We start from the raw sequence: 19,091 nt of genomic DNA, 5'->3' as shown, positions 1-19,091 counted from the left end.
ATGTCAAGGTAGGGGCCTTTGGAGGGGACTGTTGAGTGACAAGGGGGACTTTGCTAACTCTCACCTGTCCCTCCCATCTGAGCCATGTTCACTGGATAAGAAGGAGTCATCTGCTTCTGCACTGGAAGACACTTTAGATGAAGTAAAATTAAGCATAAGTTTCTCTTTTAGGATTCATAAACAGGCATTATGACCTCCCCAAGGGGAATATGGTATGAAGTCAGGGGTGGGATTCAGAAGTGTGGGTTCTGAAGCATTTCCTTAGTGGCCTGTTAAGTAAAACACCCCTCTGTGTGATCAAGGTATTGTTAATCTTGTTATCTCAGAGTAGTCCAGGGAATTGTGGTTCTGTTATAGGGCAGCCCCGATACAAAACGGGGTGCCTGATTGTGGGTCCTCACCCGCGCACTTTAAAGGACTTATCAATGCTCTGCTGCAGGCACACGCGAAAGGTTCATAAAAGGTTTATTTACAAGGGAAGGGGAAATGAGGAAATGTACAGCTCAGGGAGAAAAGTGGGAGGCAAAGTTTTAAATGCGTCCTACCCGATCCACCAATCAGGAATCCCAAATGGCACTCTGAGAGCTGGCCGCGACCCAGGAGCCATGAAGCCAGGAGGCGAGCGACAGAGCGAGAGACCCCAAGGTCCACGTGTTTGGTTCTTATACCCAACCTGGCTGCTTAACCCCACCCTCAGGTCCCAGCCACCTTTCCTTTGGAGGTGACGGGATTTGTCTTTCCCAGTGTCTTGATGACTTTGGTCTGGAGTGAGGGTGGGGTCCACAAAGCCCGTATGGGATTAGCTCAGAACATCCTTTCCCCCTAACAGTTCATCAACCCCAAATCAGGAATATAAATGAGATGAGGGCTTCGGAGGGGACCCATATAAGAAAAGTTCATGTCAACTTGGCTCAGTATTCCATATTTTCTAAACATTTTTGCCTTTTTTTTTTTTCTTTTTGGAGGGAGGGCAGTACACCAGGGGTCATATCTCAAGAAAGCACCTTCAGAAAGTCTGATCAAATCTGTGTAAAGTCTTCAGGTGTCTGGCATTAGCCTGGCTCTGCCAAGAAGACACCTGGGCACGTGCTCTCATCCACCATGAGGCCCTGCTCAGCACTGTTTTTCTAATCTACCACACCTCAGGTACTTCTCTAATGAGAAAGGAGTGTCACTTGCACCCTGCTGATGGCCTCAGGGGATTTGTGGATTTTGTTGCTATTTGATTAATCCTGGACTTAAAGCAAAAGGCAAGATGAGGGGGAATGGGAAGTGGCACCTTCTGCATTATGCTCAGTGAAAAAAATCAGAAGGAAAAAGAAAAATTCCAGATGGTTTCACTTATAGGAGGAATATAGGGGATCATGGAAAAAAATGATAATAACAACAAAAAACTCCACAACAAAACAAAACAAAAATAAACAGACAACTATAAATTAGAGACATTCGATAGGGGAGGAGGAGGGAGAGGGATCAGAATGAGGGCAGGAAGAGCACAAGGGATTATGGTGATGGTGCACAGATGAATTGGTGGTGGAAATTCTATGGGGACTAAACCTGAGAAAAGATAGCAAACATTGTAAGAATAAAAAAATTAATTAAATTATTATTTTTAAAGTGGCTCCTTTTGAAGAGAATGAGCCAATAATGGCCTGGGGTGCAGGGTGGCTGGAGGAGCTGCAAACTCTACAGAAGCTGCTCAAAGGACAGTTCAGTTCATTTTTGCTATCTTTAAGTTGCAACACATTTCTAATTCATGTCACACAAGTCAAAGTGTGACAGTTGTCAAGAATGAACTTGGGCTGTGCCTTGAAGCAAACACTGTTAATGTGTTTCTGATTATATTAGCAAAGCTACTCTCTCCTGCATATTAACTCTTCCTAGTTTGATTGTCAAAAGCATATGTGGATATTGAATGCTTGTGTTAACGTGTGTGTATCCTAGCTCTAATATGGGTTAATAAGAACACAAATATCAATCAAATAATCTTAAATATATATCACTGTCCTAAAACTAAAGCACAAAATATTTAGGTTAGCTCTGAAAATTCACTAAGAGAGTTACTAAATACTGAAAAACATTATTAAGGGAAGTTGTGGAATCTTTCCCTGGAGGTTTTTAACCTGAGACCAGGTCTATTCCATAGAAGGAGGTTCCAGGATCCTGACTGACAGAAGATAGCTTAGTCTGGCTGTCCATGTCTTCTAGCTAATGCACAGGTGCTCCAGTCGCTGTGTTCACTGAGGAGCCTTATCCCAGCTGACATTTTGATTCCTTTAATGCCTTTCTGGTAGTAGAGTTAGAAATTCCATTTCAGATCAAATTAGGCAGATATGAACTTCTTACCCACTCCACTGTGTCTTTTTACCACTGTGGCGATTATAAAGTAAGGCATTATCATTGTCGTTCTTACCACTACTTTAATTATTATTATTACCAACCGTTTTTAAGCACTGAATATGTTATAGCCACTGTGCTCACTCTTTGCACACATCACCTCATTTTCCGCTCATAACAGCATCTGAAGGTGAGTGTTAGTGTTCCCATATCGCGGAGGCATCAGCTGAGTTATGGAGAGACAGCATAGCATGATGACCATACAGCAAGATTCAGACCCAAGTCTGTCTGACTCCACTGCACATGATTTTAGGTATGTTAAGAGCATGTCAGATTGTACAGATTGTTGGTTTCTTGTGTGGAATCTCATTGGGCAGCTGTGCTCTTCTGTTGTTGCTCAACAACACTAGGTTATCTTCTGCATTTACTTTTATTTCCATAGACATTTCAAGTTTCACAAAGAATGACTTATTTTCCAGAAGGAGAAAGACAAATCCTGTATGACTTCATTCATTTGTGTAATATAAAGGGAAAAAAACCCCAAAATCTTAGGTTTGGACAACAGAATGGTGGTTACTCAAGGGGAAGGAACAGGGAGGAATTGGGTAGAAGCGACCAGCTGGTTGGTGGTGCTTGGTGGCTGAACACTTGGTGGCGAGCATGGGGAGAAAATGTCATCTTGGAACCTGTACAGTAACTAATGTTACTTCAAATAAACAAAGGAATGTCTTACATAAATTCCTAAAATTTTAAATGGGTTGAGAAAAACTTTCGTATGTTTTATATGTTGGGTTTCTCATTAGGAAAATAAAAGCTATGCTGCTAAAAATGTAACACAGTGAGGATTTGTCTTGAGAGGGGGTAAACACCTGAGGATTATTGAAAAGCAAGCCTGGTGAGTTGGAGAATAATCAATACAGTTATAAAAAGAAAACAAGGCATAATTGATAAAATAATGTCAATTTTCTTATGTGACATTGTGACATATACGCTGATTGTGTATACCCTGTATTTCCATCAGAAACAACTGTGGTCCCATCACTGATGTCCATCACAGAGTCTACAAGTGACCTAGTAACATCTCACCTATTCAATGACCCATGTCCAAGCAAGGGCCAAAATGATGACCTAAAATGAAATGCACTGATCTTGCAGCTGGTACACTATGGAGCAGGCAGATGGTGATATTGCAGGAAATGCTTGCTCTGTCAGCAAGACCAAAAAATGTGCTGCTTTACTATTTTCTTTATCAAGTAGGGAATGGGAGAAGAAATTCTTTATTGGTGTAACAGATACATTTTTCTTAAATAAGATGTAGGTCAGTGATAAGCATGACCTTCATAAATCTTTTTGTGCGTATCATAAATGGGAAAAAGCATTTAGTTGCATGATGTTAAAAAGATACAGCACACATTCTTTTGCTAAGAACTATGAATTTATTACAGTTTTGATTGTGTTTCTGCCAGATTCTGGGTCATAGTCAGTTGATACCTGCAGCTAAGCCAAAATTGGGTTTATTTTCTGTCCCTGTTTTTCTTACAAACTCTTGTCAGATCTCAGGCCCCAGTGTTATCCATGATTCCATTATCCTGCTAGTTTTTGTTCTTAATCTTGTCAGTGCTCTTTCTCATCTACCATTTTGTCCAGAAACCCACCCACTCTATGATTCCTTGCTCCTCAGTGCTGCCTCCATCCTCATGGCATGAGCTGGACTGGACCAAAGCATCCTGTATGACAACAGGAATATCTTTTTGATCTCCCGCCTTTAGTTTCTTCCCTAACCAAACCATCCTGCACATCAGCAAGCATCCTTTTCATCACTTGCCCAACAAAATTAAATCAGGTATTCAGTACAGTATTCAGCATATTCCTCACTTCATTGCCTTATATGCTTCCATGCCTCAACTGTGCCGTCAATCACTTTCCTGTCCCTTCCTTTCACCTCTGAAGCATCTACAGACTATTCAACCTAGCACTTTCAACCAAGTGATGCCTCTTCATCCCTTTCCAACTTTGCTCAAGATTGTCCTCTGTCATGACTTTTTCCCAGAGTATATGTGGTTTCCATAGTTTTATTCCCACAATTCTCTTCAACATCTTTTTATCTTTTAGGCACTGAACTATACAATGAAAGTAAAGGTCAAAATTAAAAATTTACATGCAGTTTGTTTGTATTTCAAGCTTCTTTTGTTTAAGAATCAGTCTCTGTGTTTGGTGCTGCACCTAGGCCTTGGGCAGTCCCTGCACTCTACGATTTCCTTTATTCCCATTTCAGTTCAGGATCATCTTTAAAAATCTCACATTTTGCTTTAACATGTTAGAGACAGAGAATCTCTTGCTGGATTTAATCAACATGCTGAATAACTTGATCTCTTTTGTAAAGAGATTTCCCTGCAAGGAAATCATTGATTCTAAAAGCTGAATTTAAAAATAATTTTTTCATTTTTTTCTTACATTTCATCTAAATGTTATATGATAAAGAACCAGAGATTTTTAGAAAACAATTTCTATCTGCAGAGACAAATTGTAGAATTAACTTGGAGTTAAGATGAATGTTAAGCTATTTAACTTGGATATCTTTATTTTTTAAGTACTAGAATTTGTTTGCTGGATTCATATATATATCAACTTCTATTACCCTTACAATAATTATTTGAGGTAGAGTTTATTATTCTCAGATTATAGACAATGAAACTGATGAATCGGCTATCATTGCTGATAAGCTATGAGTTCAATGTCACCAAACCGTAAGTGGTAGAGCAGGCTTGGTGCTTGCAACAGCAAGACTGTTGGTGCCTGTTTTCTGGCAGCTGAAACTAACTCTGGGTGTCTTGTTGTAGAAAGTCTATTGAGAAAAGAAGCCATGGGTGGAGCACAGCTACCTTGCCATGTGCGCTATGCCTGTTATTTCTCTATTAGAGGATTGATAATAAATGCACTAGGCTCAGTTGAAAACAAATAATCATTTCCCTTTTGTTTCATATCAGCCAAAGCTTTGAAAGTCACACTCGCACAGTGATGGCTCAAATATGCATCCTGACAGATGGATGTTTCTGGAGCTGTCATGAGGCTTATGGAGAAAATCCAGTCTACGTGTGGGTTAAGTCAGTGATGAACAATCCCCAGTCTTCTGCATTGTGTTACTAAGCAGCTCCAGGACGCCTCAGCATTAGTGTTCCCTGGTAGTGTGGGATGCAGAACGTGTGCAGGGAGCACAGTCAGACTGTGGTTTCACGCGAGAGCTCAGGTTGCCGCCTATGAATATGCATGATGAGGTTGGATTGCTCTTGCCACTTGAGCTCTCCCCCCACAAACCCATTTCCTACCTATCATTTGAAGACAGTCCTTGAGGAGGTTTGAAGAAGTGAGTTTCTCTAACTGTGGAGCATTTTACTTTTTTTCCTCCTTAAAAATGATGACAAACTGTACCCTGATTTATTTTTATTCACTGAGTCATTTGCTAGTCTTATTTTATAAATAATATTTTCTACATCTTACTCAGAGGCAGATGAGAAAGTTCAAGGAAGCTCCTTTGAGAAGAGGGGACAGGTCCTTCAGCCTGGATTTGCAGGCGAGCACCATGGCTAGAGCTCCCCAAAAGCCACACTGCCCGGAGGAAATAAACAGATGGCACGTGGTCCTTGCAAAGCATCATTTAAAGTGACTTTTCTTTGTTTTGGAAGGGACTGTTATTCTACTCTTATTGTGAACTCCATGTACTCCTGAGAGTGCAAAAAACAAGCAGGAAAGCCTTTCTGAATATTCATAAAACAGGTCACTGGATCTAAAGGTAGTGGGCCAGTTGGGAGCTCACACATGCAGAGACTAGCTAATCATTATTCCACATTGTCTTTCTGAAAGGAAATGGGGGAGGGGATGGGGAGCTCTAGCTCCTCTGAAGCCAAGAGGCAGTGCTCCAAAAACCCACATGGTGAACAGCATGTGCTGGGAAATGCCAGCATGTGTCGCTCCTCAACTTGGCAGAGACTCAACTCCTGTTTGACATACTTTACGAAGCAGACAGGGAGTATAGGGGTGTTTTCTCTGGACAAAAGTAATGGGTGAGGAAACAGGCAAATGTAGGTTGCTATGCAGTTGTTTTGCTGTTGATACGGGAGCAATGCCAGGCAGCGCACAGACTCTGGGAACATTTTCATTATTCCATGGAGGTCTCAGCCTTTCTGTAAGAGAACTCACACTACTGTCTTTCCCTTTAATGACAATAGTTTGGGAGAAAATGTACCTTCTTTGTAGATGTGCTCTTCTTGCTTCTCCAGCCTGGCAGTCTCTTGCTGAGATACTTACATGATCTTGCTTGTCATAGATTACTAGTTTCTAATGAGCTGTCTATTTTGTTTTTCTTTTTCTAAAGATTTATTTACACATACAAGAACTGGGGTATAGGCCAGAGGTGCAGGGGATGAGAGGATTCACCAGAGACAGAGTGGGGAGCAGAACAATCAGATCTACTGAAATACACTGCTGAAGGGAGCAGTGGGTGAGACAGGAGAGGTCTGCTGCGCTATGTGGGTAGCTCCCTGGCAGGCTGGGGATTGAACTCGTGCTGCAGAGGCTGAGGACAACTTCATAGTGCACCACCAGAGAGGCCCCTGAGCTGTCTATTTTATTGGTTTGTTTTTAATGTTACACATTCTCTTCCTATATAACGTTCATACCTAAGCAATTACTTGGAACTGTTCTTTGGCGTTTAAATTTCATGATTTAAGAGCTGTTGGCTTTCACTCATTTTTAAATGGTGAAATAACAGGGTCAAAGTGAGGTTAGTGGGATTTAGAGTCTTCTGAAAAACCGTGGGCAAAAGAAGGAAGGAAAGAAGTACAGGGAAAAAAGAGAAGTGGAAGGAAGAAAGGACTAGAAAAGAAAAGGAGGAAAAATTTCTTCATGGAAAAGTTTTGGATAGGTGAAGTTATTGACTAAATCCAAGTTTATCTGAGCCAAACCTATTTATATGCTCTTCCTGGGTCTTACTTTATTGGTTCAATAGATGTCTTTCTAAAGTGCACTCAGGCAGATGAACAAAACAGTATTTTGAGGAAGAGGAACTACCATTTAGTAACAGACTCTTGATTGTAATTGGAGAAAATGAATCCTTATTTTGTTTTTTTTCACTGCAGAGGTCATATTCTGTCTCTGTTTCCATTAGAAAACTTGGATAGGGTACCTATGTCTTTCATTAACACAAATTTATTTCAGGGCAAGTGTATGGGTTATGTCTTCCCCACATTCGGGTATCTTTACTTGTTCTATTTGCTGTATCACACTTTAATCCAAGGCTTTGGAAACATGCTGTATTTCGCAGTCAAGCCCTTTTGCTTCCCAGTGAAGTCTTTGCAGCCCTGACCTGGATCGTTCTCAAAGCCCTTCTCTCATGAGGCTGCATAGTACTTCGCCTCTTGTGAAGAGGCTCAATACTAAGCAGAGGCCCCTGGACATTAGAGCCAGGGAGTGGAAAGGAGCACAGAGTTTAGTTGGTAAGAAACTGAAGCACTGTGAGTCTTTCTCTGCCCCTAATCACTTGGTGGCTTTGAACACATAGCTTACCTGCGCTTAAGTTTTGGTTTTATTGTTGATCATACTATATCAATAAATTCTATCCCAAAAAATTACTGAGGATGAAATAAGTTGATGTAAATGAATCTACTAACAAACTCTGGTACTTAAAAGATAAACATGTCCTAGTTGAGAAGCTAAATAATTTTCATCCATGAGGCGACACCCTATTAAGCAACTTAATAAGTACTTGTAGAGAGAAATCAATGTTGCCAAAAATATCTTAGTTTATATATTCTGACATTTTATTTTTATGGGGTTGGATTCTATGAGTGAATTTGTTCATTGAAGTCTCTCTATATTTTTAATTTTAATAGATGTTGCTGGATTACTTTCCAAAAAATAGTTCAAGCAGCTCTTTTTCTCACATTTCCACCTCTAATAGATTTTATTTTTTTTTTAAGTTTTGCCAATTTCACAACTATAAAGTAATATCCCAGTGTTGAATTTTAATTTTCTGAGTATTAATTGTTTGAGTTACTTTAGATGTGTGTGTTGGTGATTTAGATTTGTTGTTCTACGAATTAATTTTTATAATCTTTCTTTTGACACATAAGTTTGCATTTATTTAAATATATATAAAAACAAAATGTATAGTTTTCTTTAACTAAAATTCACAATTCCAGGTATATATATCCTATATAAACACTTAAATATGCAAATGAAACAATGTATATAAGCATTCCATTAGAGCAAGTTATAGTAACAAAAAGTTAAGTTTAATGAAAAGAAAGTAGTTAATAAATTATGGTCCTTATTGTGGAAGAGACTGAAGTAAATCTATATATACTACATAAAAGATTTCATGAAATTATTAAATAACAAAAGCCAATTTTGGAATATGTATTGCAAAGTGCTATCCAAAATTATATATGTATGTATGCAAATTGTGGTGAAACTTGCTTTCTCTTTTTCCTTAATCTCAGGAGCAATCTGAAACTGTCAAACTGTATTTGACTCATGCTGCAACAAGCAAACAGCAATGCTAAAAGCTAGGTCAAATTCCGAAAGATGCATGGAGTTTTTATAATGTGGGAAATATATAAGTTCAAGGCTGGAATGAAAGAAAAAAATAAATAAAAGTCAGGGAGTCAGTTCCCTGAGGGTTCAATTAGTTCTATCATGATTAACAAGATGAATGCTTTATTGTCTATCAATCCTATTCTATATTATGACTTTTTATATTATTTAGAACATATCTCATAAACCCTGATATGGGGAACTAAAGACAGTTCACACTACAGATGTGTAAATGCTGTTTTTGTAGTGAAAACACTTAATAGGGTTCTTAGCTATCTTTACAGATCCTCTGATGGTGTTTCCTAACTTTGGATATAATTTGTGGCAAAAGTACATAACAAAATCTAATTTTACTTGAGATCATTATCTCAACCTGATGGGTTGGCAAGTAAGTTCCTTATTTTGTTACTTGGATCATTAATATTGTTCATCATTTAGCTTTCTTATCAGTATATGTAAATTAGCTTGTCTAGGTACAACTGATTTGCTTCATAGGGAATAATGTTTATTCCAATTTAAAGGAAGGTTACCTTTTCAAAATTTACATTTACCCCTTTCAAAAAGATAATTTAACTATGTAGTTTCCACAACTTTGATGTGTATACATATGGCTACAAGGAACTTCTTGATGGTATATAAGCCCATAAAATGCTCTTGCATTTTATCAAGATTTTGCTAGCCAGGGCTGAAGTGCAGGGACAGGGATGGGGAAAGGTGACAGGACATTGGGAGGGTTCACTTTGTTATAGGACAGGGAGAGGGGTAGCCCAAGCCCCGCAAACCTTCCTATTCTAAATGGGTTCTGCCATCCGCCGCACCAACACAAAACATAGGAGACTTTAATGGGAAGGAACTTTAATAAAACTAGGAAACAATACAGGTAAGGCAAAGAGTCTAGTTTCTAAATGAAGCACCCAAAGTTACCCGTCCCCTCGTGGGTAAAAGTCCATCCATATGGGATTGGCCCAGAACAAGGCCCTAAAGCCTGCCACAAGTCTAAAGCATCTTCCTGTGGGGACCCACAGAAAAGGGTCAGAAACAACCAGACAAGCCCAGAAGGAAAAGAGCAAAATCAACATCAAGATAAAAGCTGCCATTGTCACCTCCCCACGGGTCTCACCCACATCTGTGTCACCCAGTCCACGACCAAAAGACAAGCGCAGTTTCTTCACGTGTCTCTAGGCTCCATGTGCCTCCTCCAGGTCTCCTTCTGGCTCCATCCTGCTTCCTTCCTTCCCCAGTCTCTTCTGCAGCTTCTCCTCTTCCTGCTCAGCTCCACCCTTCCTTGGGTGGGGCAGGGAAACTCCCCCTTTCCTGGGGACCACCCTGTTACAACTTTATCCTGCGAACTTCTATAATGTTTGGATTTTCCAAAAATGAAATTTTTTTCACTTTGTATATTTTAAAAATGAAGAGAGAAAGTAACTAATAATTGTCAAAAATTAATATTTTTTATATATATCTCAGAATTCTATGAGAGGTTACAACTTTTTGGAGCATGAGAATCCCTCTTTGTTGTTGAATAATTTTCTGGAGTCATATGCTAGTTTTCATATTTTTAGTATTTATTTAGAAAAAGCAATAATTATCAAAAGGCACTTCAAATTCATTAATATTTGAAATCTGAAATATCTTGTTCAAAGGGTTTCTCTATAGTATCTCAACTCCCTTGCCCCTTATGAGCTTGCAAATCTCCAACCCAGAATGAGTTTACCTTTGTGGTATCCCTGTGAGCACCCACATTATTGAAATCCCCTGGAAAAGTCTGCCATGGGTGCTCTTCCAGCTCCATGTCACTCAGCACCAGTCCCTCAAAATACAGCAATGCCCTGGTGTTTCTCTGGCTCTCTTCTTCCAGTCACTGTAGTAATTATTTCATCCATTCACCATTCCTCTCAAACATTAGTATCAAAATAATTCGCTTTGCTGGAATTGTTTTAATTTCAGTCTTCCAGGATAGTCCTCTGAAGACTGAGGGCTCATTTATCTCCCAGGACTCAGTGTGCTACTAGAGTGGCATTCAGCACATGTTTAGGGAATGAGAGGATGAATGATACTTTATAATGACAAGCAGATGAGGAGGAATATGCCGAGGGTGCAGCTTTGAGGCACCAGAACTTGATGACATGGGGTTGGAATGGCACCCATGGCAGAGTCACTGTATTTCTCCAGGACATCTCCATAGTGTGAGTGCTGACAGGGCAGGGAAAACACAAAGATGGACTTGTTCAAGAGTGAGGATTTGTGAGGCTAATGAGGAAGTTGGGATCCTAGAGAGAGGCTTAAAGTGACGGATCTTGGAATCTGTTGGGTAGGGAAGAACAAAGAAAGGAGACTAATCAGGAAGGAATAGGATTGAACTCTGGAAGGCAAGTCCTGATGAAGTGTAGCTAACTGAGACCAAGATGAAGAGGAGATATGGTTGAGAGAAAAATTCTTACCTATATGTTTCAGAGGTGGAGCTGTTCTAGGGGATGAGGTTGATGGTGTGGCCAAGCTTGCAGGTACCTGAATAAAAAGAGGGGTCATTAGCTTTAAGAGGTCAAGAAAAAATAGGGGTCTTCCGGGCAAGGATATATCACTATGCAGATACTCTACATGGAGAGTAAGTCTGTTTTCTGGGTAGAATGCCACAGTTTTCAAGGACAGGAGGGACTGTGAGGCTGTCAACCATACTTATTGATGGGATGGAAGGAAATAAAGGAATTAAATGTATGGAGATATAGGTGGTGTTGAGGGATACCTCAAGTTGGAGAGAAGGCAGTTAAATAAAAATCAGTGACTACGAAGAGTAGTGAAAATTTTGTGTAATTCCTAGCTGTTTAAAGTAATCAGTATAAATTAAACCAGAATTCCGGGAAATGAAATACATGTTTCATTAGTTGATATTACTCTGAGATAAAAATTGAAATCATGTTGGAATTTTCTGAGCCTCTCAGAAGAACTAACATCTCAAAGGAGCTTAATTCTAGAAGGAAAATGATAGTAGCTTTGCCAATTTCACTTCTTTTCAGGCATGGTTAGAACATGTTGGCCTGACTTTTAGTCTCATAGGGATTCCACTTTCAGAACACCAAGGGTCCTTGACAAATAAAGCTCTTGAAAATTTCACTGCTGAAATGTTCTGTCTGCAAATCAGGATAATGAGGGAAATACCTATGTTTCATTTCCGATACTCTGATTATTGGTGAATTTGGACTTTAATGTAAAGAAAATGGCTATTACTCCTCCTCTCTAGAAAATGAAATTAAAATCAACTTCCTTGCCAGAGCATCTGTGTTCTATGGTTACATTTCAGGCAATTCACTGAGTACCTGTTTCCTGCAGGATCTGAGCCCTAACCTCGGAGAGAGCAGTTCTAGGAGCTGTGACATACACTTGAAAAGCTGTGAGGTGACAAACAATGCAACACCCAGTGCCCCCCAATTAGCTTAGTGCTGACAATGGGCAAAAGCTGAGAGGAACACTGTGAGGCAGGGTTCTCAGGAAAGTCTTCCCAGGCATTGCATAAATGTACAAGGAAGAAGAAAGAATTCACACCAGGGTGGGAAATTATTTATGGCATTGCAAGGGTGAAAGGGGATCTTTTCAAGGACCTGGTTTGTGTTACTTGGTCCTAGTGTTTGGACATATAGAATCACCATTGCCATTCAACTATTAAAATGTGCCAGAAGACCTGGGATCCCATCAGAGCATGTGGGAGAAAGGCTGACACAAATCCAATTATGCCTTTGGTACAAGTGTCATGTCAGATTGATGTCTAGAAAAGGACTAAGATTTGGAAAGATGCCTAATGAGTTCTGGCATTGTTTTTGTGTTTCATTTTATGCAAACCACACTCAACATGACATTAGTTGCTTCCTCAAAAGTCAACTAGATAAAGGTCTGTAAGAGGAACTAGCTGGCTAACTTGAATCCTAATGGAAACCTTATAAAACCTGGATCTGACTCATGCAGTGCTTTGTAGTTCAACTTCAAACATGTTGGTTGTTCCTTTAGCAGAAATGATATTTCTTCCCTGCTATAAATTGTGGAAGCTCAAATGAATGTTTTGTGCTTTTTTTAAGTGTTATCTAATAGCCTGGGGCATATTATCAGATAAAACAAGCAGCCAAAATCTAATAAGAACAGGCAGGGTGTGGGAGGGTGTGCATCCTTTGGGTATGAAAAGAAGACAGAAACTTCCCTCATTTTCTCATAGAGACCATTTGACCTAGGTTCTTATAAAAGCAATAGAAGAAATGAGCCCAGAGTGGGAATGGGTGTGTGTGGGTGATGCTGTTACTTAGCAACAGAAAAGCTTCCGGCTGATATTCTGAATTGAACAAAGGAAAACAGCCAGGATATCATGGAATAAATGAATGGGGGGGAAATGAAAGGGAGGAAGGCAGATGTGGTGGCGAGGAAGGGCTAAGAAGATAATGAAAAATAAAAGAGTAGAAGAGAGGCATGAAAAGGGATGTAGGTGGTTCTTAAAAACCAGATGACTGTGAATAAGAAAAATCTGGAAAAAGTAACTAAAAGAAAGGTGGAAATTGGCAGAAGAATAAGAGAACATTTGCAGTGGAAGCTGCCAGGCAAATGGTGAAATGAAATGCCCCAGTGTGGTGAGCTCTGAGATTAAAATGAAACACTCAGGTCTCCCTGGAGGCACTGGGGTTGAAGTCTTGTCAAGCTGTCACCAGCCACTGCAGCATGAGTTCGATCCCCAGTCAGGGAGTTACCCACATGGCATAGCAGACCTCTCCTGTCCCACCCACTGCTCCCCTCAGCAGTGTATTTCAGTGAATCCACCTGTTTTGCTCCCCACTCTTGTCTCTGGTGAATCCTCTTACTCCCAGCACCTCTGGCTTATACCCAGTTCTTATATGGATTAAATAAATAGAGAAAAATAAATCTTTAAAAATAAATAAATAAATAAATAAATAAATAAATAAATAAATAAATAAATAAATAAATAAAATAAAACTCCCTGGTGTTTGAGGTCACCCAGATTGGACCTGAGGCAAGGTTGTCCAGAACACACTCCAAACCACTCAAGTGAGATTAGTCCACTCAGAAAATGAATCAGGAGGTGTGATAGCTCTGGAATTCTTTTTTAATGACATTTTATAACAGGTAATTAAAACTTAGAATTATCCTAAAATTGCCTTTAGATTTTTAGGCAATATATCTGGGCTGACCCAAACCGGTAACTCCAAGAGAACAGGATAGACTTTAGATCAGGCAAGGAAACTTGTAATTCATCTTGGATTCTTCCAAACAGTTTTATCCAGGGTCATAGCCCACAGTGGGTCAGAAAGTATTTCCTGCACATGGATATGCCTTGAAACTTTCCTGGTGCTTTTGTCATGGGAGTTATAGGCCATCTTGTTGGCATGGATGTGTTTATTTGTCTAAGTGACAAAAACACTTGAATTCTATATTTGTCCTTTAAAACATAACCATGCTTCCTAGCCTACCAATACTTTTGTTTTATCTTTCACATGTGTAAGAAAAAAACTAAGAATTTTCTCCCAATATATGTATTAGTTTCATGAACTATATACCTGTATATAAATGTATTCAATAACACATGGTTCCTCTGGGCATAATTATTTATTAAGAAAGATGAGGAAAAGACAAAATTTAAAAATATGTATTAAATTTTATTTAAGGGTTTTGTTTTGTTTATTAATGAAAGTTTTAATTCTCCATCTTCACCTTTCCAGCAAGCCCACATTTTACCTTCCTATCACAGGACATAGTGCAATAGGATGTAGTAGGGGCTCATTAGGTATCCGGGGTAAACAGATGTGGAATGGCATCTTCCTGTCCCTGCATGGGCTGTCACATCATATTTTGCAGGGATGTTTGGAATTACTTATCAACTTTCATACAGTTCTATATGTAACTTCTAATTTTCTACATATGTAATAAGCCTGAGTTTTAAAATTAGCCCCCTTAAAATTTTTTTCTTATCTATAAGACATAGTTTGTGATTTCTACTTAGGCCTGGTTGAATTGCAACCCACTTTTTGATCTGCTTCTTCTCCAAATCTCACTCAAATGACAGTGAAAGGAGAGAATGTGAAAATTATGAGAGGGTTTGTATATAATTTATCTGTTACTGCATAGAAACTGCCCCAAGATTTAGTGGCTTAACAATGATTTAAACTGGTTGACAATTCTTGGGTCAGTGCTGTGTGCAGGACTCAGCGGGGACAGCTCATCTCTGCTCCATGTGGTGTCACCTGGGCTGCCCTGCAGGTGCATTCGCTGGGTGGTCAGCTGGGGCTGGAAAAGAGGGCCCCTCAGTTCTCCACCTGGCTTCTCCGGCAGGCTCACTTATGTGTCTTCACATCCCATCAAAATCCCAAAACAGGCAAGAGCTGAAGACACTAAACCTTCTCGAGGCTTCATTGGCAGTCACAAGTCTTTGCTTTTCCCCCTTTCATCTGGAACTAGTTTCATTTTTTAAATTACATCATTTTTTATTGAGGTAACATTGACTTACTACATTGTATATGATATAGAGGTGTAGGTTCACACCTTTACAAATCACCACTTGTGCGATATTTTACTGGTCAAGACAAGTTAGTCACAAAGTGTTAGGGACTGAATTGTTTCCTCCCAAACTCCTACGTTGAAACTCCAAGCCCCAGTGTCACTATATTTGGAGATAGGCCTTTAAGAAAGCAGTTAAGTCTAAATGAGGTCATAAAGGTGAGCCCCTTGCCCAAAAGGACAATTGCTCTTAAAAGAAAAGACATCAGGGACTCCTGCGCATACAGAAAAGGCCACATAAGAGGGTGACTGCCTGCAAAGAAGTCACTAGAAATGGTGACCAGAAACACCTCACCAGAAATGGATCCTGCCGACACTTTGATCCGGAACCTCCAACCTCCAGAACCGTGAGATACTAAATTTCTGTTGGTTAAGCCACATAGTCTGTAGCATTTTGTTATGGCAGCCTTAGTAGACTATTACACCAGGCCAGTGCACACGTAATGGGTAGAAAATGCACTCCACCTCTTGATAAAAGAGCTATAAACAATTTTGTGACTACTTTTTATCTCCCACACTTGAGAACATTGTCTTGTTTTAGAAAGGGTAGGTATATCAAAAGATATACTGAAAGAAATGCACTCACTATTCCCCTCACCCCACCACACCCCCTGCCCTTTATTTCATTTAAACTACTTTGTCAGTGAAATTGGCATTAACATTTTTTATTTAGGTAAATTAGAAGCAATCATTTAGTGGGCATAGATCTAATTAAGTATAACTAGAAAATGATATCAAAGTCATAGAATTTCACTAAAAAGTAACAGGTTTATTATACCAAGGCAGATTTATCTATGGAGAGTAAATATAACAAAAAAAAATCAATGCATTTATTCCCAAGATTGATCATTAGTAAATACTGTGTTATATTTCTTCTTCTTTGACTGCTGTGTGAGAAAAATATTCCTCATCCTCAAAAATGTACAATGTAGTAGATATTATACCATATGGACCTTCCTCTTTCCTAATGGAAACCTCAATTTTATTCAGGTATTCAATCCATCCTCATACACACACACACACACACACATACACACACAAATACACATATATACATCTCTATATAGATATATATCTCCTTATATATATATTCAAACTATTCTCACTGATTAGGTGGAGTGATTGGTTCAGGAACCCAATCCTTTTATTTTTTTTAAGTTTATTTATTTATTTATTTATTTATTTATTTATTTATTTATTTATTTATGCTTACAAGAGCTGAGGTGCAGGCCAGAGATGCAGGGGATAAGAAAATTCACCAGAGAGAGTGGGGGGCAGAACAGTCAGATGTACTGAAATGCACTGCTGAGGGGAGCAGCGGGGGAGACAGGAGAGGTTTGCTGTACCATGTAGGTCACCTCCCTGGTTGAGGATTGAATTTGTGCTGCGGTGGCTGCAGCTAGCTTCATAGTGCTGACTCTTAACCCCTTGTGCCACCAGGGAGGCCCCGGAATCCAATCTTGAAAGCTATTCTATATACGTTGTTTCCATGGTGACTGTTATTGATGTAGAGACTGCAAATCACTCTGAATGGGAAATTTATAGAGTTATGGATATTGAGATTACAGATATTATTACATATGAACTGCTCACCTACTCCCTGTATCCTTGCTCTAGATGGAGAGAGAAATGCCCAGAAAATATTCCTTGTACCCGAGGCTTGAGAATTCATGGTTATAGGCTGGACCCAACTTCTTTTTTTTCCCCCTAAGACTTATTTATTTATGCATACAAGAGCTGGGGTGCAGGCCAGAGATGTTGGGGCAGGGGATGGGTAAGAGGATTCACCAGAGACAGAGTGGGGAGCAGAACAGGCAGATCTTCTGAAATATACTGCTGAGGGGAGCAGCAGGCAAGACAGGAGAGGTCTGCTGCCCCATGTGGGTTGCTCCCTGGCCGGTGGGGAATTGAATTCGTGCTGTAGTGGCTGGCGATAGCTTGATAGCACTGTCTTTAACCCCTGGGCCACCAGGGAGGCCCTGGACTCATCTTCTTAAAAAGTACTTTGTGGTTCATCTCCATACGCTTGGGTTAAAAAAAAAATTCTGTTGTTGAAAATGGCTCCTGATTTCAAAAGAATGTTGTGATGGAAGGGCACAAGTAGTGACACCAAACTGCCAAAGTCAAGGTGGTCTTGCTAACCATAATAACAACAATAGAGTTGGCTTGGTATTCAAAATGATATAATCTTCAAACATCTCTGCAGTTCTTTCATGTGCAGTGGAGTTACAGAAATAAAAATAGATGGCTACCATTAGGGGTTTGATTCATTCATCTGATGAAAAAGATTTCAGGATTAGTGGTTTTAATTCATTTGTATAATAGAAAATATTCCAGGATTAGTGGTAGTAGCACTGGTGTTATGTTCATGAATTCTGCAGTCTGGGAGGTGAGTTCTGGCACTTGCCTCCAACCTTCACAGGGATTTTGTAAGCACTTAATTCCCTGCTTTGAGACGCCTTCTACAGCTGACCAGAGTGGAACAGCACACAGGTCAGTAACTGAAGCACGCCCATGGGACTTTGAACCATTGCCATGATTGTTTCCTCAGTTTCTGGGTATGTTATTGGGGTAGACCACCTCAACAAATGGCAGAATTCCAAAACTGACTCCTGATCTGTTGTGTGGATTTATCGTAGTAGGAATGACTTAGTGAGATTCAGGAGCTCAAATTCCCAGCCCAAATATGCAATATTCTCTTATTTTTCAGTTAAAAAATACCCTCTCTGTGTGTGTATGTGTGTGTGTGTGTGTGTATGTGTTTTACTGTTTCCCTGGGGAAATCACAGAGATGATGCCACAGTGTTCCTATTACATCCCCTCATCTCTTGCCACTTGACCTGTGTAGAAATGGGTGAGTTGAGAATCACAGAGGATTACTGTAGGCTAAGTATAGTGTAATTCCAAGTGCATATGATCTTCCAAATGGAGTCACCTTATCACAGCAAATCACTACACCCCGAAGCATATTTACTGCAGCTTTTATCTGGACAATCTTTTTTCTCTGTTCCCATAAACAGAGGTTAATTTTACCTAAAATAGCACAAATACATTTTCATCTTCAGGTTATGTTAACTCTATTCTTTGTGCCATGGTTGGTTTATAACTCATCCCCAGAGCTGCACTGGAGAGAATGTGCTGATGAGCTCAGAGGTATTTTAGTTTAAGTGGCTGGTATGGTACATTAAGACCTTGTATGACCAAGATGGGAATAAAGTCTATGGTTATACAGTAAGGTTTCTTGGGACCTGTATTTTGTGAAATGTGAGCATATTCTCTCCAGGAAAGAAATTTATGATTGATGGTGCACTTTGGATTTACAAGCAAGGATCACCTTTCGTGTGCCCTCACCCAGTGAGGCCGGGATTGAACCGGCGCTGCAGAGGCTTTCGCAACCCAGCGCTTCTGCGCCAGTGATGGTGCACTTTGGATTTTAAAAGGATCACCTTTCGATAGTGGCCTGAAAAGCTGATAGTTTTGGGTAGGGCCTAGAGGAAGATGATCCAGGTATTCCAGGCTATAGTTTTTCTATATGACATTTTAGGACCCAGTAAGATCAGTGGTATTCAAAAATCAAAGAAAGTCTGTGGTGTGGAAAGACTGAATACTAGATTTAT

At 39.7% G+C, this 19,091-nt stretch overlaps 1 protein-coding gene and 1 pseudogene across 1 annotated transcript in view; both read left to right on the top strand.

Moving 5' to 3' along the window:
* The window catches only part of LOC119251515 (acylphosphatase-1-like), an 80,787-nt pseudogene that overhangs the window by 40,994 nt on the left and 20,702 nt on the right, over positions 1-19,091 (top strand).
* The window catches only part of CEP85L (centrosomal protein 85 like), a 142,724-nt gene continuing 139,322 nt past the window's right edge, over positions 15,690-19,091 (top strand). Inside the window, exon 1 of the mRNA XM_037520307.2 lies at positions 15,690-15,821. The gene's annotated coding sequence lies outside the window, so the exon portion shown is untranslated. The remainder of the gene's footprint in view (positions 15,822-19,091) is intronic.

The sequence above is a fragment of the Talpa occidentalis genome, unplaced genomic scaffold, assembly GCF_014898055.3.
Source record: "Talpa occidentalis isolate TD23 unplaced genomic scaffold, MPIMG_talOcc4v2.1 talOcc4.2, whole genome shotgun sequence".
In the NCBI taxonomy this organism is placed as follows: Eukaryota; Metazoa; Chordata; class Mammalia; order Eulipotyphla; family Talpidae; genus Talpa; species Talpa occidentalis.
This window is presented reverse-complemented; position numbering and strand designations above follow the sequence as displayed.